At 54.9% G+C, this 23,379-nt stretch overlaps 1 protein-coding gene across 7 annotated transcripts in view; it reads right to left on the reverse strand.

Annotated features, from left to right (window-relative positions):
- LINGO1 (leucine rich repeat and Ig domain containing 1) overlaps nt 1–23,379 on the reverse strand; it is a 227,063-nt gene that overhangs the window by 155,217 nt on the left and 48,467 nt on the right. The gene's annotated exons all lie outside the window — the stretch shown is intronic.

Here is a 23,379-nt window from a genome sequence, read left to right on the forward strand (position 1 = left end):
CGGCCACCCTCACCCGCTCTGCCAGGCCTAAACGGCCGGGTTTCGGGTACCGAGGGCCTCCTCGAGCAGGAGGAGGCCATGAACCACCCTGGGCTGGTCCCACCGGATCCCAAACGGATGGGAACAGCCCAGCCCGCAGCCACCCCGAGGAGCTCGCGTGCCGCTGAGAAAGGGCGGGAGCCGCCAGGGGACACCAGGGGGACACGTAGGAGACTCGTTTTTGGAGAAATGGGATGGAGGCGGCAAGCAGAAGGGGAGGTTGGTGGGGACGCGGCTGGAGGCGCGCTTGTGGGAGAAGGCGCTCCACGCCGGGGCTGGGACGCCCCCATGGGACCATGGGGGGCCTGCGCTGGGGCAGGGGCGCCCCGAGGGACCGTGGCCATGGGGAGCCCGCGCCGGGGCAGAGCAGACGAGTAAGATGCCAGGAGAAGTAGAAGAAAAGAGCAAGCAGCAGAGACCAACCAGTAGGCCCTGACCTCGACCTCCTGCCCTGCCCGTCGCCTCACCGAAGGGCCTGGCAGGGATTTCTCAATACCCGAATCAGTAATTAAAGTCTATGTTAACTGGCAATAAAATTAAGTGAAATTCCCCAAGTCAAGACTGTTTTGCGTGCGACACCACCTGCCTCCCCTCCCTGCTGACAGCCACCTCTCTCGCTCCACACTCCAGCACGTCGCACCCCTTCCCGCAGCCCTCGAACGCAACCCAAACGCTCCCAGCAAAGGATGCTGCTCGCTCTAGCAATCGAGAAGCGTCCAACTTGCCAGTCCCTCCTCCCCAAACCCTCAGCGCAACACCGCTCCCCACCGAGAGGTGTGGGCAGGGCCGCAAGCCATGGCTGGGAATTTGTCAAGAGATTACGGAGAGATTCGTCGCCGGTGCCCATCCTGGTAGAAACACAGGGCTGTCCCCATTAATGCTTCCCTCTTCCAGGGCATCAACTCATATAATGCTCTATGCAAATCTATGCAAAGGAGTCGCAACAACATGTCTGGGAAACTATAAATATCTGTGAAAAATCTTCCCATAAATACAAGGGAAGGGGAATTTACAGCGCTTTCTTTGGAGGTTTCTCCAGGTGTTCCCTATTAAGCCATTGTGTTAGTTTGCATAAGTAATCCTCAGACAATAAAGTATTCTCTGCAATCAGTTATTGGCTCTGCAAACAGCAGCAGCAACGGGCAGGGTGCATTCAAACAGCCAGCCATAAAGATGACAGACTGGGTCGTTACGTCACCAGCTCTTCAGGGGCGTTACCTTAAATCAGCCTCAACAAGCAACAGGTTGTGTTTGCTCAGTCCCGTTGCGGCAGTTTCACACGGTGATGGAAGACGAGGTGGAAGGATGGTCCCCCAAGCAGCGCTGCTGAGCCCTCAGCCGGAGGAGCGCGCGGGGCTGGGACGCGCTGCGCTGCCGTTCAGGGGCCCTTCTGCACGGAGAGAGCTTTGACGGGAAGGGAATACCGTAATAGCGCGCGACCGCGAGCCAAGGCGGGGAAAGGCTGGCTGTTGAGGAGCTGGAAAGGGAGGCTGGGGCATTAATACCGCAACAAATTCCCAGTGCGATCTCGGGAAACTCACTTCACCTCTGCGTCTGTTTAAAAAACAAGGAGTGCTTCCTCCCCGTTTCTTTCTTTCAGGATGGTAACTGCCCTTCATTAATGAGCGAGATCAGCTACCACAACGGGCTCATGATAGGCAGCACGAGTCAGTCCCAAACACAAGCAGAAGTTGGGAAGAGGAGGAACCTGGTTGCGTCACCATTTGAGAACAGCCTTCCCAGCCCCACAGCACCAAGGGGGGCCAAGTCCCGGTCCCTGGGGCCCTGTCCAGCTGCTGCGGGCTCCCGCCCTGGCTCCCCGCGGAGCCACCAAAGGCTTGGATGCAACGACCCGAGTCAGGAGCACAAGGAGAAACGTCCCAGCCCTCTCCAAAGGAGCGCGCTGCCCTCCTCAGGAAAGCAGTCTCTTGCCCACAAGCCTTGCAGATGCAGGCTGCCCCCCATCCGCACCAATGACAACCCCTTGCTAAGATAACTCATCTTCGCCAGCCAAGCAGGCCCCATCTGGCAGTGTCCCATCTCAGGGGTGCCAGGCATGCCCGTCCTCCCTGGATCCTCACTATGGGGACGTTAGGGGCGCCTGACAAACCAGGAAGACTTCTCATGAGATTTAGAAATGGGCCAGGTTTTGTGTGCCTGGGATTCTTTTTCTTTTTACTTCTTTTCTGTTTCATCAAAAAGAGGGGACTAAACAGGCACCTTCTGTTAGGCACGTCAGACAAACTGCTTCTTGGGCTACCTAGTGTAATTGGAGAATCCTCCAGATCCCACTGCTCCTTTTTCAATGCATGTGATGGGAACCTCCCTTAACCAGTTAGACCCAGAGCTCCAAATAGCCAAGGCGCAGCCTGCAGCTCATTCCCTTCTCAGGAAGCCAGGTACCCAGGGGAGCTGTGCTTCCTCAGGGAAAAAAGAAAAAAATCTGCCTCGCTATTAGAAACTACATTCAACAAATTTCATCCTGAATGCCCAGGTTAATTACCAGGAGACCATGTTGTATTTCAGATATGACATTTCTTTGCGTGTTCAACATATCATGACTTCCACGTATTTCTCTGTAGATGGGTGGGAGAGAGAAGAAAATAAATAATACATTTTCTTTCAGCATGAAAATCTGAGCATGTCCTCCGCTGAGCGCAAGTATTGTGTATATGACTCCTGTAATCTGGCTAATATAGCTAAGTATACTGGAGATTAAGAGATTTTGGACTGCAAAGTCCATTTCATCCATCCAGGCCTGTGCAAGGCAATACGAGCAGAGAAACGGTCTTGCAGAAACCGCATACCTGAACTGTGTCTGGCCTGCAGTCACACCACGTCCTCTCGCTGCTGGGATCTCTCCCAGGAGGGTCTTCGTTTTGTGCCGGGAGGAACATGGAGAAGGGCAAACATAGAGCTGCTGAGAGGCAAGATGCCTTTCGCTAGTACTGTGGGAGATCTCGCCCCTTTCAGTAGCTTGCCTGGACCACTCTGTGGTCTACCTGAACCACAGGGAGCGTTCAAAGCGTTAGGCTGCCCTTGCCACCTTCCTGCGATGATTTCTTGTACTGATATAACATGGTTGGGTGCCCGAGACGCCGTCGCTTCATCGATACTACACGGGGCAGGAACAAGGGCCTCAGCACTGCTCTGCCAGCAGACAGCTGAGCCCCGAGACGTTGCAACCTGTCAGGGCCTCCCTCTTCTCCCCACGTGGGTCCCCGTCCCTGAGGAACGTAGCCTGCCCTCCATGGAGATCTCAGCACGCAACAGAAAAAGCACTAACAAGTACACCTCGCCTCCCTCATGCCGAACACCGTGTTAATATTCCTGACCATGTAACACGCCAAGCCAGTTAGGAGATGTTTACTGCTGACTCTCTCTGAGCCGAGTGGAGCTGGCAGGGAAGACAGTAAATTGGTGTATCATCTGCATAACAAGGGAACAGGAGAGGGTGGAGAATATTAACCACGGGAGCCTGCGGCCAGAGAACAGCAGACAGACAGAGGTGGGACATGAGGCAGCACCACCCCAGCTCGCAACCCCAGTGCTGGGCCAGGGAGGAGGGTCCCGCGCCCCCTCGCCAGCCCCACGGTGGCCCCCGAGTGCCGAGCCGTCCAGCACGGCACGGCCATCGCTCCGCACTGGAGCTCTGCGCGCTGTCAGGGGTTTCGAGTGGACAGCTGATATGATGACACAGTGGAAACAAGTGAAGGACTTAAGCTGTCACGGTATTGCTGCTGAGAGTGCTCTTCAGGCACTAGGAGAAGAGCCTTTATCTCCAGGCTGGAGAGTTAATAACAGCACTGGAAAATTTCTGCTGTGGCTGAAGCAATAGACTCTCTCTGCCCTGCGGAGAGCAAAGCCCATCCTGCCAGCAGGCCTAGGGGGCTGCACCCAGCGAGCAAGCCCAGAGCCTGGGCCATATCACAGCCCCAGGGACCCATTGGGCCTCTGCTGCCCCACGGGGCACAGTCTGTGCTGGCTGCAGTGCAGGGCTCAGATCCACCAGTCTTTGGGCCAGCCCCTGGGCCCAGGACCCTTCCTTGTTCCTCTGCAGCTGCAGGAAAACCAGACTCGGACAACCAGCACCAGTGCTGGATTTCCACTCTATCCCAACCTGCTATCTTCCATCAAGGATTCGGAAAGGAGAAGGTAACAACAGGCAGCGCTAGGAGCATCCTTAGTGAGGAAGAACCCCAAAGCCACTGCTCTCCCTTCCCAGGGGTGACCCTCTTTCTAGAAACCCTTCCCTGTTTCCTAGGAGTAGACTAACAAACCATGGCTTCCAGTTCTGCTCTGCAGACCTTGTGCTGAGCAAGTCTTTCAAAATAATCTTCCTCTGGAGTCCGCATCCTTCCGCAGTCCAAACACAGCAGAGCCCATGCCCCCAGACACCCATTGCCATAGCTTCTAGATCAGCAGGATCTCCCAGCCAAGCACCTGAGCCTGCCAGTCCAGAGGGGAGGCCAAGGAAAGCTTCCTCCAAGTTGACATAATTTGAAGCAGAGGAGACAAGGGTTGTTCTGCAAACATAGATCAGCGAAGCAGAGCAAGGAGGTGGCTTTATGTATAAAAACTGCCCGTACCTATGAGTTCAGACCGTGTTGTATGTCCCAAAACAGTAGAGAAACCATCTCCACTTTCATCTGTTTTTGATTTAAAATGGAGCATCCTCCATAGCATTACCAAAGCCCGTAAGTTATCAACAAAGAAGCCTTGTTTTCCTCTGCTTCATCCCTTCCTCTGCCCTCCACATGCCGGAGGTCCCAGAGCAGTGCACTGTAGCTGCACACCCAAGCCGTGGTCACCAGTGGGACTGAACTCACAGCTACACAGCTACAGAAAACTGCCCCTCACTGCAGCGGCTACGAACTCCCCTTGGTTGCTGCACCCCGCAGCGGTGCTGCTGGACAGAGCTGGATGTTGAAATGTTCCCGGCTTTGCACACAACAGGAACTTGCTGGTCACAGGGCTCCTGAGGCTCGCCGATGTGATGGTCAGATGCAAGCCCTAGCTGTGAACCTGCTCCAACCAGGGAGCTCGGTCCTTGTACTAGCCACAGTGCCAAGTTTAAGCAAGTTTTCCCTGCTGCTACCGGAAAACCGATGTACTGGTAAGACACCTGTTGAGCTGAGACGGCTGCTAGTGTCTGCTCTTGCTGGTTGTTCTCCTACAGACAGGACCATATATTCCCAGCCTGGCCATCATACGTGATGACAGCAGCACAGCTATGGGGAAAGCAATTCAACAGACAACACCTCTGCCTTGTCTTTGCAACAAGCCTCGCGCTGGGGAACTCGTCCCCCCGGCCAGCTATCCCTGGAGCAGCGAGGCCACAGCTGGGCCCCTGAGAGCGCAGCCCCTCGAGCCGTAGCTTGTGCGTGAGGGCACGGCCTCGCCGAAGGCTGAGCATCCCCCAGCCGCACACAGCTGCTATCTGGGAAGGAAAGGCCAGCGCTGGTGCTCCGGAGAATGGCATAGGGTGGTGGGGAGGGAAAGGCAGGCTTGAGTTGTGCACTGGGAACTTAATGCTGTTAAAAAGGATTTTAACCCTGCTGCCTCGCATCGTTCCCCTTCCGCAGCACCTTGCACCACTGGCTGCCTGCATCGCCCGCTGCGGGAGGTGGTGCGGGGAGATGTCATGGGGGCCTCTGCAGTGCATGGAGGGGGTGGGAAGCCTCCACACCGCTCGCGCAGCATGGTGAGCAGGTCTGCAACGCTGCTCCTCACTTCACGCTATCAGTGCCCTACACAGCTCTCCCACCTGGTTCTCCCTCTTCCTCACAGGCCAGCTTCTTCCCAGGAGGTCTCCTACACACACAGAGCTTCGTCCCAAGGCTGTAGGTTTGCAAGCAGGAGAGCAGGCTCGCACAGCACGTGGCTCTCCCCATAGCATATGGCTCTCCCCGCCATCCCTGCACCCAGTCCTCCCTGCTGTCCCTGACCCTCCATCTGCTCAGCCCTGGCTGGAAGACGAGTTCTCCACTGCAGGTCCCTCTGCAGCCTCCTCAGTCAACCCATGTCCCCGTTTTCAATGCTCAGCTCTTCCAAACCCCTGCCATGCACACACGCCATCCCAGCTTCCCCTGCCTGCCTGTCTCTGGCCAAGACTCTGATTCCCTTGCTACGTTAGGATGCAGATGAGCAGCTAGCGCAGAGTCAGAAGAAACGAACCTCCTGGAGCTTCATGCCAATTCACTGCCAATTAACTCCCTGCAAATCCTCTGGTCCCTGGCCTTATCTTCCTCTACCACTTCCTCCCACTCCACCTTCCTCCCTTCTCAAGCTAATGGGCTTTTTGGATGTTTTAACACCTGCATATTCCAAGGAACATTCAACTGTGTTTGGTAGCCCTTAAATGACCATACTCCAGTGCCTGCTTCCCTATCTAAAGGGTTTCACAGGAGGCAGAGGAGTATGGGGAAGTTCGATTCAAGGTGGACATCCTCTGCACCTCTCCAAACAGGCCCCAGCAGTCCTCTCCCACAGCCCCCTGGCAGAGAGGCCCCAGCATGGAGTCCCGCTGCCTGAGGGGGCCAGATACCACATCATCCGCCACCTCCGCGAGCCTCAGCAGAAGACCTGCTCAGGGCAGCCCCATAGCCATCGGGGCCACCCGATACTCCCACTGGCGTTCAGTACTCAAGCCAGAACCGAAGGGAGCTGAGAGCTCAGCGTCAAAAGCTCGCTTGCTCTTGTGCATTTAATATGAGACGCTGAACATTAACTTTTATGGCACAATACATACAGCACAAACGCACATTGTCGGGAGATACCCCAAAGCTATTAACACATCTGGATGCAAATGATAGTTTAAACACCCCACATGGTCCTGTGCATACATGATAGATTTACTGTCACTTCTTGTAAAAACAGAGGGATAAAATAAAATAGCTGAACAACAATGTCTGATGGGCACGGGGAGCGGGAAGCAACAACCAGCATGACTCAAGGGCTTTGGCTAAAAAGGGAGCTCTGGAATAAATACCAGAGAAACTCCACATGAGCCATCTTTGCTTACAGCTCCTGAGCCAGCAGCACATTTGAACTATGAACCCTCTTGACCCTGTCAACCCTGCAGAGCACAAACACTGTTTTGAATCAGCAGTTTCTGAAATTAGCCAGAGACAGAACACACTTTGGTCCTTCACCAAAGTGCACGCTGAGCCGCAGAGGCAGGAGGGGCAGGTCAGCTCCTGTGCCCGTGGACGCAGCCTGACGTACGGGTGGATGAGCTGGCCCCGTGAGTTTTAATAAAGTTCTCCTGATTAACAATGCATGGAAACTACTGACAGCCGAGTACACAGCGAGCCCCCTCGCATATTTATCCAGGGCTTGTCTGCAGCTGAGGAGGTTCTCTGATGCCAAACAGCGGTGATCTATGCCTGATAGGTAGGACCAATTTGCACCAAATCTAGTGCACAGCACTCTCACTTTGGTTTTTGCTCGAGAAGCCATGCTGCCTGTGTAGTTTGGCTTGGGGACAGACTTCAGTCAGGTACAGCAGGGGAGATTCTGCCTGTCTGAGGGTTCAACTCTGCATTCATCAAATTCGTCAGAATATGGAAGCTTCCCCCAAAGTATACCCACGCCTTTTGGCTTCCCAACATCTTTTCTGGCACTTCCAACCTCACAGGAATTCAGTAGTCGTACATAACACAGAAGCAACAGCAAAAGTGAAACTGTGTAAGAAACAGCTCCTGTTCATTTGATGCCCCCTGGTTCTTCTATCAGGAGACCCTGAACTGACAGTTCCCTACCTCGTTCCTCTATGAACTAAGTTCATAGGCTCGGAGCATTTGTTGTTCAGAGGAGAAAGTTCACCTCTTCAGCAGAAAGCACACATCTTACATGACAAATTGAGTTCAGCTGAAAACTCAGTTTCCATCAAAAACAGTTTGCACAGGAAATTTGTGTCTAGCCCTTTTCATCAAACCGTGCAGCTTCCTACACGAGGAAGGGTTTTCAAATAGCAGAACGTTCTTCAAAGAAGGAGATAAATGTCTAACTAGAGTTAGTGGCTAGAAGCTGAATCTAGACAAGCTCAGACTAAAAATAAGGCACAATTTTTAGACAGTCACAAGTACTAGCTATTGCAAACACTCACTTAAGAGGAGGAAGAATTTTCTGCCTTTAGAAATCTCAAAGGGAAGAGAGGATATTACTCTAGAAGAGATGCTACAAAGACAAGTTCTGGGTCCATACTCCCAGACATGCCTCTATCTAGATAGACTCACTGCAGCGGTGCTTCCTGCTGGGTGCCGGCCAGCTGGATAGCCGGAAGAGCCAAAGCTCAATTCCGATTCCCTCAAACCTTGCCATGACTCATGGATGCAATCCTCACCCCCACTCTGGCCCTGCTGCAGTTAAAAGGTCTTTAATGGCACAGAGATGCTCCGACGGTCTGTATGCTTTCCGCTAAGGTCATGAGGCCCAGGCTTTCTCACTATCCGCACGCCTTACACACAAGTGCACATTGTGGAGCTTGTGGCAAAGCCAGCAGCTCATCCCTGATCCCTGCTCTTTCCTCTATGGCCCAGAAGGATGGGCACAGTATGGCAAGCACGTGCAGCCCAACTGATTAGTGGAAAGGAAGAGAAATATTGGGCTGAGTACAGCACGGCTTCACGGAGCCCAAATGACATCCACGCAATATAGACGAGAAGCGTTCAAGCCCGTTTCTCAAGCTTACTCTTCACCTTGTAAGCCAAGTCAACGACTTTCAAATCTGGCCATGGCAAAATTCCACCAGTATGAGCCTGGGAAGGACGGCAGTGGAGGTCTCGCTCTCCAGCAGCACTGGCAGAGATGAGGGAGAGGGGAGAGATGGTCAAGGATGTGATGCTCGGGGGAGGGAACTGTGGCACCCAATGTCACCACCTGCCTTTGTTCAAGCTCAGCAGGTCAAATCCATCCCCAACGGTGGCAGAGAAGGGGAAGTGCAAGGATTTACGTGATGGGAGAAGATAAAGACTCTTCTAACCTCGCTACGCACCTACAGAGCTTACAGAGGCAGCAGTAACCATAACCTGCACGGTAACAGTTACTACTGTCCCCTGAACTCGCCTTAATTACAGCTGCCACATTTCATCTTTAAAAAGCACAATAGAAAGGGTTAAAAAAAAGGAACAAACAGTGCAAAGGGAAAGAATAAAACAACACAGCCCTTTAAACATCATCCTGCATTTGAAAGGGAGGCAGGCAGGCAAGGAAAGAAAGCGGGTGCAAAGCCTCATTACCATCAGCAATTCTCTCTCCCTGCTCTCACCTCCCCACTCATTTCAATATCACAGGCTACACCATCCCTTTTTTCTCCCAGAATCATCCCATTTAAAGCGCCTGGCTGTCCCCGCACCCAGCGCAGGGCGAGCAGGATTAGAGGCCAGCAGAGAGCATAGGGGGCTCACACCTGGCTTTCTGCCTTTGAAGGCAGGATGTGCACTGTAATTCTTAAGGGCCTTATCGCCTTTGCAGGAACAGGTTTTATTATTATTATTATTAGTCTACTTTATCTTTTTTTTTTTTTAAACTCGAAGATTCTTTAGTCAGTCAAATTATGCCCAGACATAGCAAAAGCAGCAGAAAATAAAGCATTATAAGGGCTTCAGGAAGTTATTTTCCTCTTAACGAGTGTGTAAGAAGGGTTGACGAGTCTTTATCCTATTGTTACGGGATAAACTGTAGGTTCCCAGCCGATACAGGGAAATAAATAAATAAATAAATAAATAAATAAAGGCATCAGAAGAAATTACAGGAAGAAGTAAAACCCAGGGCACTGTGTAAATCTAAGTAATGTGCACCTTAGCTGACAGCTGATTGCATCTGAAGCTGCAATGTCAGCACGGAGAAGAAAAGGGGCGAGGAAACCGGTTCTCCTCGGCCATACAGGTCCGGGATCCTCGCTGCCCCCGAGCCCCGGTGCCCGCTCCCAGTTAGCCACTGGTAAGAAGCAATTGCTTTCCGCAGGGAGTGGAAACTGGGTAGAAAAAGAAAGCATCGAGCAGCCACTCTGGGGTAATATTCAGGAAACTGGACCCTGGCGTTCTGTCAATGCCCAGTAAACATGCCTGCCCCCCACTTCTTGCCCCCTTCCCTCTGCTTCTCGAGGTGAGCGCTGCCCATCGACTTATTTCTCCACGACTGGCCAGCTCCACGGCAGCCAGGATCGATCAGCGATAGATCAGAGGCAAAACCGGATTGCCGCCGTTAACGCCGCTCGAGCTGCACGAGCGCCCAGCCTACGGCCCGGCTCAGCGCCGGCCCCCGTCCGCGGGAAAGGGGCACCCTCCAAACCCGCGCGCCGCGGAGGGGCTGCCGAGGCACGCCGAGCCCCGGCGGGGGAGCCCGAGGCAGGGACCTCCTCCTGCCGGCGCGGGACCCGGACGTGCTGGGCCAGCCTGACCCGGGGCAGGCAGCGGGGACGCCAAAGGCCCCCAGGGCGCGGGGGCACCTCCCGGATTCGCGGCCCCGCGTCTCCCCGGCTGTTTGGCGGCTGGGCTGCGCTTTCGCCGAGCGCGGCCGAGGCGGTGCTGTCGCTCGTGATCGATGGCACGGTTCAGGAGGAAATAAATTCCCAGGCTCGCGCACGAGGTGAACTGGGGGGTGTATCCATCTTAAAGATACTTAATGAATGTGCCCCAGCCCGCCGAGTGGCAGCCGATCCATCTCGGCAGCCAGCGCTCCCTACCTTGTTCCTTGCAAGGTTCAGGCACAATTTAACAGCTTCTTACTGATTTTATTTACGCCTGCCAGGCCCTGGCAGTGTCTATCTTGCCCCCGGCTAACAAGAGCCCCCCCCGGAGCCCCTCGGGCAGGTGCGCTCGCTTTGCCCTCCTGCTCCCTCCCCGCGCGCACCCTGCGAGGAAGTGCGCTTCCACGAGGAAGTCAAAGCCCAACAGAAAGAAATAAGGACTTTTAGGAAAGAGAACCTCGCGAGAAAGACTTTGGAAAGCCTTAGCTTTTGTTTCGCATAGCAGATCTTCATTTTTCAAGGCAAGAGAAGTCCAATCAGCAGTTCTGGTGCATGATTTTTTGCCTTTTTTCCCCATTCTTTCCCTTGGAAAAGAAAAAGGAAGGGGAGGGGAGGGACCTTGCTGACCTTTCTGGCTAAGCGTCCTTGTCTGAATCACTGGATGGTTACAATGAATGAAATGCCAGGGCCCTGGCTTATAAATACCAGCTTCCTCTTGGGGTGAAATGCCAGCTTTCTAATGTGTAAATGCCACAAAGAAAATGTCATCCTCCCCAAAGTGTGAAATGCCAGTCTGCAGTAAGTGCCCGCGCTCCCAAACAGGCAAAATGCCAACGCTGGAACATGGAAAGGCTAATGCCTACTGCCAGGTCCTTCTTAAAGGTCTGTAATAAAGCACGTGTGTGAGAACAGCCTACGTGGGCCCAAACCTCCTCCCGTCCAAGGTCTTCTCCAAAGCTCGTTGAGGGCAACGGGCTGAACGGTACATTGCCGTCACCGACCGGTGGCTCCGAGCCTGCTCCACGCCGCCCGCGAAGGGGCCAGCGCCGGCCCGCGGGGCCCCGCTCCCCCGCGGAGCAATGCGCCGGCGATGGCCCGCGGCGCTCTGCCATGCAAAGGGCAACGTGCCACCTCAGGGCCTGCTAAAAACGCAGCGGGCCAAGCAAACGTGGGACAGCCAGAGCTTCCGCCCTCGCGACCGGCTTTAGCATCTCTGCCGCAAGCGGCCCCCGAAAGGCCTCCGCTGGATTTTTTTCGCTCTTCGAGTACTGCTCCCCAGCAAATTGGCTACAAGATTTTTTTCAGCGTGGCCAATGAACCAAACTAATCAAATTTACGGATTGTTTTGGATCAAGCCAAAACAGTTAGTTTCATTTTTCTCAACTAAATGGAAAAACAAGCAAATATAAAAATGAACTGTCATCTAAAGAGTTTCTCGCAACCTGAAACTCCTCATTTTCAGTGAGCGGTATCGTTGCTGGTTTTAAGCGTGTTTATTAAACACAGGGAATCTTCAAACACGCCGCCACCGTGACACCGAACAAAAGCAATGCTTCACGTAAAGCTGGCGATGTTTTCAAAGCATGTCTTATCCTTTCTGGGGCCAGGCTCGATGAAAAATTTTGGTTCATCCAGAGCTATGTTTTTCAGCAACACATCCTCTTCCCTTTCTCCCCAGAGAACGCGTTTGGCTGCTTTCTGCCACCGCCAGCTCCTTAGGGGAGCAGAAATGCCCATGGACACTGCTGATACAAAGGCTTTTATGCCAAACCTATGTCAGATTAGTGCAGAAAACCAAAAAAACGGGCAGTTTTCCTCCCTAGGGTCTCAGCGCATCCCTTCCCGGCTGGCTCTGGTTCTGCACCTTTACTCTTAAGCTGCTGCTCTGCCCCGAGAGGTGCCAGCCGGGGCGGCAGCCGCTTCCAAGACAGATGCTCCCTGTCCAACATTCACGTCACAAATACATTTTTTACAGTTTTCTATTCCTGCCAGCCCTCCCGAGCCAATGCACCGCAAAGGATACACGTCTGGAGCAGCTTTGTTTACCGAGTCCCAATCAATGGGCCCTTTGAAAAGTCACCGGGAGCTATAGGGCTGTCTAAACGCAACTGAACCTTTCTACCTGCTGGCTGAGAAACGATAAAATCACGTCGGGAAATGAATGAAGCTGGTTTTTGTCTTGTGGGATTTAGAGCTGTTCCCTTTCCTCACACCCACACCTTCCCCCCCCACCCCCGGTCCCTGTAAATGTGTGAAATAATTTCACCAGCCTTTTTTTTTTTTCCTTTCAGTTACTCCTCCTTTCCTCAGATCTCACCCTTCCTGGCATTTGAAAATAGCTCATGAAAAGGAGGAGGAAGAGGGGGGAAACATAAAAGGAAATGAGTGCAGATGAAAAATGGAAGGAAAGAGAGGGAAAAAATACAAGAAAAACGAAAACACGTATTTTTAAAAGCAAACCAGAAAGTGTTGTTCCAACCCAAACACCCATTCCAGGGAAAGGTTTGTGTGAGGGGAGGGCATGTTCGGATGGAAAACAGCGCTTGAAGAGCGCGAGATAGCCTTCCTGGTGGTGGCAGAGGGCGGAAAGACCCCAGCTTGCCTCTCAGCTTCCAGACAGAGTAGGATGGGCCGACTGCTGCAAAACCTGCTCCCTTCGTTTTAAAGCAAGCACATTTGGCTCTCAAATCATCAAATTAAAATTTGCATAAACTCTCTTCCCCGATGCACTCTTCTGTCCTTATATCAACTGTTATTTCTCCAAACACTACAGCGCTTGAACGTTTTAATATCTGTCCTTGTTCAGCTTAGTTGGTGGGATCGCCCAGTGGGATGTGACGGCACAAGCTCCAGTGATTCAAACCTCTGAGGACTGTCATTTCCAGAGGGGAATAAAGTCATTAGATACCTGCTTCCCTTTCAAAGTCCTGTCCCAAGTAACTACGCCGATCTCCCTTTTCCGCTCTCAGTGGTGCCAAAGCCGCTCTAAGAAGATATCCCAGCACCCTGGGATAACGTTAGGACCCGCTACCGCCTTCCCAGCCACTGGGACGAAGCACGCAGCAATTGCTGTCCACGTGGCTGGGCACATGCCAGCGGCTGCCCACGTCCCACCAGCGCCCCGGGTCCTCGCCTGCGATCAGGCGGTCATGGGTGCTCCACACTCCCGGCCCACACTTGGGTGCAACCCAGGTTATTGCAAGAGCCTGAGGGGGCAGCAGACCACCACGTGTTGGTCCTTGCATACTTACCCGTCCTATCAACACTTCTTAACCTCACTTAATTCCAAAGGTAGACTTATATCTGTAGTAAGAGCTGAATGCGTGGCTGGACAGGGAAGCATGCAGGCCCACGTGAACACAGCTGAGGAGCTATAAAGGGCATAAACCACGGAGACACCTGATAGATTCATCCCTCTCCTCTTGCCTCCCCTGTCAACCACTTCCCACCAGCTGTGCCCCAGCCGCCTCGAGTCACGTAACTGTTTCCAAACAAGCCACTTCATCCCTTTGTAGGAGCCTAGGGCTTCCTTGGAGAGCACCAAAGGAGCTCAGACTTGCCACTGGCCGGGGACCAGTCCTGGGACCAGTGAAGCCTCGCAGATTTGCAACACCAGCTTCAGCTGCAGAAGAGCCTCGGTGTCCCCATGAGATGGGTAACAGGCCCCGCTGTCCCTGGCAAAGTCAAAGGAACGGGCTTTCCAAACCCTGCCATCGCCCAGGGACAGCAAAGCATCTCCAAAGCCCCTGTGCTGCCTCCCAGGCCCTGCACGGTTGGCTTTCCGCTAACTACAGCTCCTGATGCCGGGGCCAGAAGGTACAAAATCACCTCCCAGATGGTTTTTAAACTCTATAAGCCATTCCCCAGGCAGTTTATCCTGGCCACACTGAACGCGGCGTATACCAAGTATATGATAACGTGGTGTTGGATAAAAGGTTTGATTGCCGCTCGTGTGGGATGACCCGGATAATTCACTGGCAAGATGGCAGCTGAAGTTCAATGTTGACAAATGCACTGCAACGCTGGGTGGAAGGAATAATTTCAGCACTCATACACATTGCTGAGCTCTAAATTAACTGAAATAACTCAGGGAAGAAAGGACATGCATGTCACGGTGGACAGCTCAATGAAAAACTCCGCTTAATGTGCGGTGGCAGCCCGGGAAAAAAGCAAACAAAACGACGGGCGACAAAGATGATTAGGATGTGGGGGAGAGCGCGGCAAGAAGAGATCGAGGAGGTCGGGGCTGCTTAATTTAGGGAGGAGATGAAGTAGGGGGGACGCGATTAAAGCGTAGGAAACAGCACGTGGTTGGAAGAGGGAAAGCAAGGCTCTGCTTCCCCTGCCGTGGTGGCGCAGGAGCGACGGGGACGCCCCGCAGCGCTGAGTTATCCGGCACGCTGGCACTGGAGAACCTGAGCCGTCAGCTCCCCGGAGACCAGCAGCCCACAAACAGCCGCGCAAACCCTCCACCAACCCCTGCATCGCCCCTGTCCAGCACCCACCTCAGCATAAGCCGCGCTCTTGGGGCACGGCTGGGCCGGCTCAGGCGGGGACGGCGCTTCCTAAGCAGCCGGCGGAAATCGCTGCAGCGAGGTGTAACCGGAGCTCAGCGCGCTTCCAGAAAAGCATTTCGACTGCTGACGAGCGTCCGCGATGCCATTAGGTGACCTTACGAATTCACAAGCAATGCAAGGAGCCGGCTGCCGGGCACGGGGCAAGCCCCGGCCGGGAGAGGCCAGAAAAGCCCCTGGGAGAACGGCTCCGCGCAGGACCCCAGGCGCTGCTCTGGGAGCGCGCACAGCCAGCCAGACCCTGCGCGGCCGAGCGCTTCTTCGGCTGTTATGTTTTCTACGCACCAGTGGCAACATCTATATTTAGTTATGATGAGGAGAGGGGCAAGACAGACATACTGGGGAACAGGCTCCAATCTTTATAAAAAGAGCCATCTATATCACAAGGGAACGTGTTTATGAAGCATAGAGGTACGCGGTTTAAAGGATACGTTGTGCAACCTCAGCTGGACCCTGCTCCTGTTCACATACCCTGATGCCACCTCCAATGACAAACCTCTCATTCTTCTGCAGGACCTGCTGTCCCGTTCACTGCACAGGAGAGGTCCCAGAAGGAAAAAAAAAAACAGTATCCTTATACAGACCATAAAAGCCTGATGCTTCCTAACCCTGTTCTGGTATTTTTGCAAGTTTAGGGAGGCTCTTTGCATCTTGCCGTTTGTTAGGTAACGCACAGATAAAAACAGGTATGTGTGTACGTACATGCCTATATGCATCCTTCCGCACATGAACGCGCCTCCACGGACTGGTTCCCAGTCCCTCGGCAGAGTAAAGAGACCTTCCACTGAATCTAAGCATCACTTATGATTAGAGCCGGTCAGGTACCGTCTGACTAAATGGGTTTTTTCCATCGCACAAGGCTTATTGCTGGAACTGAAATGTTTTGAAAAAACGTGTCGGCTTTGATAATCCTCCAGCGGAGCAAAGGCAAGTTTGCATCCCCGGCAGGCTGCTGCTCACCCCGAGCTGCGGCTGGTGCCTCTGCGGCAGCGGGCCCCGAGTCAAGGCGACCGCGGAGCGCTGGCGCAGGGCACCCGTGAGAAGGTGACAAGCCCCGAGTCCCCTCGCGTGCCAAAGGCGGTGCTGCCAATTCCGGCCGCGGGGCTGGCCGTGATTTCAAGAGCAGGTTTTCCTGACCCGCCTCCACCTTCGCAGCTCCTTCCTGTGCGGCCGGAGACTCCTGATGGTAGAGCACGCGCCGCTCACCGCCGCTGCCAGCACCCTGCGCCGGGCTGGCTCCCCACCTCATCCCTCCACGAATCCCTGGAGCTGCGAGAAACGCCCTGGTCTCAGTCAGCTGCAAAAGAAAACGTCCTGCAAAGCCCTGCAACACCTCATTGCACCCAACACTGCATGCAGCAACCACCTCAAAGGCTTCGCAGAGCTGCCAAGGTGGGGCCTTGGCATCGTTTCCACCACAGCCCTGAGCTGCTAGCCGTGCACCCGAGCCGCACGGGATTGCCCGGACAGAGCCTCTTCCACCTGCTCCCCGGTGGGTGACGGAGCCAGGAGACCCCTTGGGCCACCACGAGTCCTCTCTCCCCTGGTCACGGGGAGCAAGGGATGGAGAAGTGCGGACCGAAGCGGCCCAGCGGCGTACAGCACCGCCTTGGCTGCCCCTCGCCCCGCAGCCTGTCGGCGTTTCCCCGGCCCTCGGAGGCTACTCCTGCCGAGCTGCTCAACCGGGTTGTTTCCAGCTCTCTGGCAAATGCAAGTCATTAGCGCTGGAGGCAGGTTTGGGCTATAGTTTCATGCCTGACCCCGCTCCCTCCCTCGCGAGGGGGAGGAGAGCTCAGTAGGAAGCGCTTTTAATGCATCTGAATCCAGTCTCCATGTGCCTGGGCTTTCCCTCGAGCACCCGAACGCTCTTCTGTAAATGCACTTAATCCTTGACCTGGCGTGACCGCTCTCCTCCCGGAGGCTGGCGGAGAACTGGCACTCCTCGTCCCACCCTCCCAGGCTCTCGCCCGCCTCTCCCTGCCACGGGGAGCGCGATTCGGAGGAGCTGACGGGCCCCAGGCAGCCTCGCCGCCCGTGCCGCCCCGCGACGGTGGAGACGGCCGCCCATCCTCTGCAGCGACGGGGTTTCCGGAGCGCGGGAACCGACAACCCTAGCTGCTCGGCGGCTGGGTTAACCTTCCCCCCCTACGATGCTCGGGCAAGCGCACGCAGAGACACCTCCCGTTCCCGACACCCACGCTCACACCCTCACGCTTTGGCTGCGGGAAACCCCACGCTGCGCCCCTCTCCCGGGGGGACGGGACTTGGCAGAGGCTCTCACCATCCCGCTCTGCTCGGGCAGGCAAGATTACGGAGGAGAAAGGAGAGAAACAAGTGAAAGGGAGAAAGGAGGAAGAGCGCGGAGAGCAGAAATAGTCCAAGAGACTCCCTTAATTGCCTATTATCCTTTGCTTCGGATTTTTTTCCCCTTGCACCGCAGAAGCACTCATCCCATCCCCTGGGAACAAACGCGCCTTTGCAACAAGCCAGAAGGCTGAAATTACCTCCTGCCTCCACCCCCGGCTCGCAGGGACGGATACATCCCGACCCTGCCGCGGGGCAACGAGGCGCGCAAACGCCCCCCTCGGCTAACCCCGCTCGCGCCAAGGACGGAGCATCCTCGGGGAAGGGCAGGGCCAGCGCGCGCGGAAGAGGCAGCCCCCGGGGCCTGAACGGAGGAGAGGAAGCGGAGAGACTGTTTGTGAAGGAGGATTATTTATGCGGCCTTCAGAGCGAAACCTGAGCCAGCAGTGAGTGGGAGCGCTTCCCGTCTCCGAGGGATAATGTTTGTACGGGAACAGAACGATTCCTCCCCGCTCGCAGGCTTCTCCCCCGCTCCGCGCAGCGCCGTGCCCGTCGGCAGCGCCCCTCGGCTTCGCTCCATCCGGCTCGCGTTTATTTTCCGCTGCGTGGCAGCCCGCGCGCCCGCGGCCCCCGTCCCCAGCCTGCTCGCTTGCCGCCGCCCCACGGGGCTGCGCCGGCCCTGCCGGGGGCACCGGGGAGAGGCAGGTGGAGGAGCGGGATGGGGAGCCTGGCAAAGGGCAGGCAACCAGAAGAGATTCAGAAGGAAGAAACGGTGCAGGGAGAATATTTTGGAGAGATTCCTGAGCACGGGACTGTTATGGGCCATTGGGAGCCAGCAGCGTGGTCCGAAGCAAAGCAGAGGCCACCAAACCTCACCTAGCAACCTGCAGCAAGTGCTGGAGTGGAGCACAAGGTCTCCAGGAACCAAGCATTGAAGAACCCGCCCTAGGATGCTATTTCAGGCATTATTTACCCCAAAACATAGCCACACTTTGTCTCTCATAAAGGACCACGTCTGGGCTTGGGGAACTCTGTGGTTATTGCAAAGGCTGCTAGAAGGAGCCCGAAGGGTTTTAGTGTCTTCTCTCTCCCTGCATGGTGCCTTCCACTTCCTTCCTGCTTCTTCCCTTTGGGTAGCAGTCCTGGATCTGAGTGTGAGTGAACACTGAAGGGATGCTTTCCAGCTTTTTTTTTTTTTCTTAATCTAATTCATTGCAAAGCAACCACTTCATGTCTGACATGGAAGGGACTTGGGGATTTAAGTTAGCAGCAGCACAGAGGGGAATCCAAGGCTGAACCACAGCAAGCAAAGGCAGCGGGAGCACTGGCTGTGTCAGGCGTTGCCAACACGGCTGTTGTACAAAGCCCCAGGGAGCAATCTCCTGCGGAGCGTGTCTCCATGGGGATGCACATGCTCTGTGCCAAGTCCAAAGGATGCTTCCCACATTGATCAGGAGCACTGTGAAGAAAATGCTCTCCGCCTTGAAAGCGGTGTGAGGACAGAAAGGAACCAAATCTCAGCTTGTGGAGCATGAACACCTAAAAGCATCGAGAAACGCAGGCTGGGGCTGAACCCGGCAGCAGTGGGGGCACACCAGGGAAAGTCCAGCTGCTTCAGACTGGGTTAAATCCAACCAAGAGCTTCCCTCCAGCCCGAGAGCGAATGCGAAGCGTCTCAGCCCAATACCCAGTGTAGCCAACGCTGCAGGGAGCTGAGCAGACCCTCCAGTCCCAACTCGAGCTGTTATGGTGAGTGAGAGCACTGAAACCTAGCTGAGCTCTCATTCGGTGGTCTGCATTACTAATGGGTTTTTCAGCAGTGAAGTTACATAAGGCTCCTACACTGGAAAGGGCAAAACTCTACTGAAGTCCAATCCTGTAACAAATGAAGTCAATCCTATCTGGTTTACTGACACAGCCGAACTAAGGCTGCACTGAGTTCCTCAGCACTGAGCATCTCCTTGAAACTGGCCTAATCCTGAGATTGATACGATACTGAAAATTTCTCCAGTTGAACACCTGAGTCCAGTGAGCCACTTCTTTCCTCAGATGTCACTCTAAGGTGCTCCCTATTTCCACCCTCCCACAGGGCGGCTCACTTTTTCCAGCTAAGATGAGAAGCAAGTCATCCCCCAACTCCAAGGAGACAGATTGGCAACCGTAGAGGAAAAGATGCATTACATTTGGCGACAATCCACGGAGCTAACTCAGCAAAGCCAGATGACACTCAGTGAAACCACCCTTTCCAATAATAGTACTACGTGGCATGCAGATCACTCTTTCTCAAGAGCTCTCTGAAGGCTTAGCATGAACTTCATAATACCCCAATTTCCAGTGCACAAGAAGGATTGCAAAGTTAATCATTTTCTAGTACGTCTTCATTAGCCTTCAAACACTCTGCTGCTGGCGTCCTATATCTCCACAGGATCTGGAGGTCCCAGGCCAGATCCTCCCCTCCTGCAGGCCAGTGTAAATACACTCCTCTGCAGACGAAAGCGGTGGCGTTACCGGAGGTTATGCAGATGTACGCTCTCGCTTGCTCACCAGGACATCGCTCGCTCCCTTCGCCTCTGACACACAGACAAGTCTGCAGGACACACCGTGGCCTGCCTTGCTGATGTAACGTGGGCCGTTACGGCTTCTCCCCCAGGGCTTAACGTTTTAGTTCAAGCAAGCTGCAGGGGTCTAGAGCTCTTGAGGTCTACAGCTAAAATCCTTCCTCTCCTTTGCTCACACTAGACGCTTCATCTACACAGTCTCAAAAAAAGAAGCCAGAGCATCTTGCTCTCTAACCTGCATTAGCACTGAGGACAAGGAGGCAAACATTCAGCAATACACCTTAATCCTTGCTAACAGAAGGCTCTCTTGCTACAGTAGCAAAATTATGTTATTTAAAAAAAAAAAAAAGTACAACCAGAGACCTTGCAGAAAGCCCTTCCCAAGCCATGTGTAAACAGTGGGCAGGTTAATAGCCAGCAACCCAGCCTCTGTTTGGTAGGCAGTGGCACAGGGCAGCAATGGAGGTCTTGATCAGAAACGTCAACTCCATCCAAGGTGTCACCAGCACTGGGCTCCCGATGACCCTCAATTTCTACATCTTCCTCTCAGCCCCCTGACACCCACAGCCAGAGCCGTGGACCTTGTCTGACGCCTTTCACAGTTTATGATAGCCTGGAAAGCTAAGGGACGCCTGCTCTGAGGTAGTTCACGTAGGGCAACAATCTCGATGCTGGACCCTGAAAGTCCACACGCCTCAGCATCCACACAGAAAGGGCTCAGAAGTATCAGAAACCTCCCTACGTTTCAACACAGTGTCCTACAAGTGTTTTGGCTTGGATGAACTGGCTTCCCCCCAGCAAAGCAAGTTTTGATAGAAATTTTCCAGCCAACTGGATCTGAGGGATTTACAAAAACACTCTTCCTTGCCCTGCACCCAACACAGGCTGTGGGAACGAGCACAGCACCTACCACAGCTGCCAGCCTGGGAGCTGCGGCTGGCAGCCTTCCTTGAGCTGGAGGCCAGAAGAAAGGGAAACCACTCCACTTGACAGTTCCTCGTGTGGCCCTGCCTACATATGCCCGGTTATTGCACACACCGGTGCCAGAGCTGATTCCTAAGCCAGTAATAAAGCCATCACATGCAAAACTACTGCAAGCATCACTTAAAAAATCAACTTGTCCCTGCCAGCATAAGGTCCTCTACAATTTGGGTTCAACCCCAGAGCAGAGAGAGGTCCTACATCCAAACGCACCCCACCCAAGACCCCACAGCAACCTCCCTGCTGGGCTGTGGGGCTCATGGATGCACGATGAGGAACGTCGCAGCTTCACTGCCCTGGAAAGAAGTCTGAAGCCCTCCTACGCGTTCGGTGCCGGCAGATCCTGGGCTCTGGCTGGGGCAGCCCAGGGCAGCCAGCGACCCAACTCCCTGCGAAACAGTCCATTTTGAAGAAACATCCCTTGCTCTTTCCCCAGAGGCCCGTAACGGATGAGGCACAAGCGTACAACAGCACCCAACAAAAAGCCCATCGGGGCAGTCCCTGAGCTACCCACAGTCTGGTCACGTGCTGGTGACATGAGTTAGGAAAAATTAACCTGGGGGTTTTCTCACCAACACAGATGGCTTCTCTGGCCATCGCTTAGCTCCCCCGTCGCTCCGCAGTATTTCTGGCATCTTTTTTTTTTTTCTGCCCCTGAAACCTACCTTGCACAAGGTAAAACAGCCAAGACAGGGTTCCCCCCGGCTGGGGAACGGCCCCCCAGTTTATAGCTGTGCCGTGATTTGTTCAGCTCCACTAGAGCTGTGTATCTGAGACTGTCACCCCGTGCTTTACCCTTCCAAAGCGGCTCGTTCACAACCCTCTACAGGCAGACAGCGGTGGAGACCAACAGGCAGACTTTACCGCCTCCACCCCGGGCGTCGCAGACGCTTCCCCAGCTCGCCGCGAGCGAGGCCGGGCAGAAGAGCAGCCCCAGGGCCAGCCTAGCGCCTCCCCGCGCCAGCCGCGGCTGGCGGGCACCGCTGCGACACGCGCAGTTCAGACGTACAAAGCTGGGACGTGAAAGACGGGGGCGGCGGGGGGGGGGGGGGGTTCCACGCTGTCCTCGTGGCTCTCAGCCCCGAAACGCCCCTGCGGCGCGAGCGCGCAACGTAGCCGGGGAGGGAGCGCGCACGCGGGAGCTGCGGTGGCCCTGGCAGAGACCAGCAGCGGGCTGCGCGGGCTCGGGGCGGCTTGCATAGACGTGGGACGGGGGCCGGTCTCTGTCAAGGTTGTTTGGCAAAGCCCAGGTGAGAAACATGCTCTTTGAAAGAAGGGGCTATATAGCTAAAAAGGCATTATCCTCAGGCAGCGAGAGGGTCGCAGCCCAGAGAGGAGAGGAGCCGGGCCAGCCCCCGAGCCCGGGCCTCCCCCAAACGGGGCGTCTTTGCAAGGGGAGCACAGCAGCAGCAGCGGGGACGAGCGAGGGCAGCAAGGGCGAAGGGAAAGAATTAAACATAGATTCCAGTTGTGTTTCAGCTATTGTAAAACAAGAGGCTCTACAGCAACTATCGCTGAGCAAAAAGCACGCCCGCATGACAGCAGACGCATTTTTTTTTTTTATTAAGAGAGTCTTTTAATTTTGGTTTCTGGGGTCTGGCTGGTTTCAGGAGAGCCGTTTCTTCCCGCCCCCCAGGAGCGCAGCAGAGCCGGCCCGGCGAGACCCGCGCCGGCGCCGAGCTCGTCGCGCCCCGGCAGGCGTCAGCCCGCGAGCAGAACCCCCCCAGGACAAGCCGGGGCGAGCGGGGAGAAGGCGCAAAACACGACGCCGGGGCTCCAGGGAGAGCGAGCGATACCCCGCAGCCACCCCGGCAAGCGGCGGGACGGGAAGGTAAATAAGAAATAAATTATCGGGCATTAAAAAAAAAACACAGGTCGGGGGGGAGAGCGAGTTCCCAACTTTACAAGCCTAACGGCTGGTGGTAAAGGAAAACTCGTTTTGCATCGCCTCCGTCTGCCCCATTGCTGCCAGGCCACCGCGCCACGTGAAAAATGCCCATTTCTTCCCCGACTTCCCGCTCCGTAAAGACAGACGACGCTGGAGAAACGGATTCGTCCCGACGCCCAGCTCTCAGCCCAGCAAGGCTGATTGCAACAGGCGCTTGAGCCAAACCCTCCTTTCTCCCCTCTCCTCCTCCCGTTTCATCTTGAAGCCTGCAGGTGCCCAGCGCGGCGACGGGCGAGCGCAGGGGGAACATCGCCGGGGACGCTCAGGTGACATGCTTCAGCTCGCGCCGCTGAGCTGCTGCTAAAACGTAGCTTTACCAGAAAGCTGCTTCCGGAGATTTAAAAAAAAAAAAAGTCAGTCGCATCTGAACGATCCTGCACCCAGAAGGACCTCGGCGGAGCCCCGGCCCCAGCCGGACCAACGCAAACCCCACGCGGGGGCTGCCCCAGCCCCCAGCCTGGCTTTATGGCATCTCCACACACTTTGCCCGTGTTCACCGCG

Source organism: Struthio camelus, chromosome 12, assembly GCF_040807025.1.
Source record: "Struthio camelus isolate bStrCam1 chromosome 12, bStrCam1.hap1, whole genome shotgun sequence".
Lineage (NCBI taxonomy): Eukaryota > Metazoa > Chordata > Aves > Struthioniformes > Struthionidae > Struthio > Struthio camelus.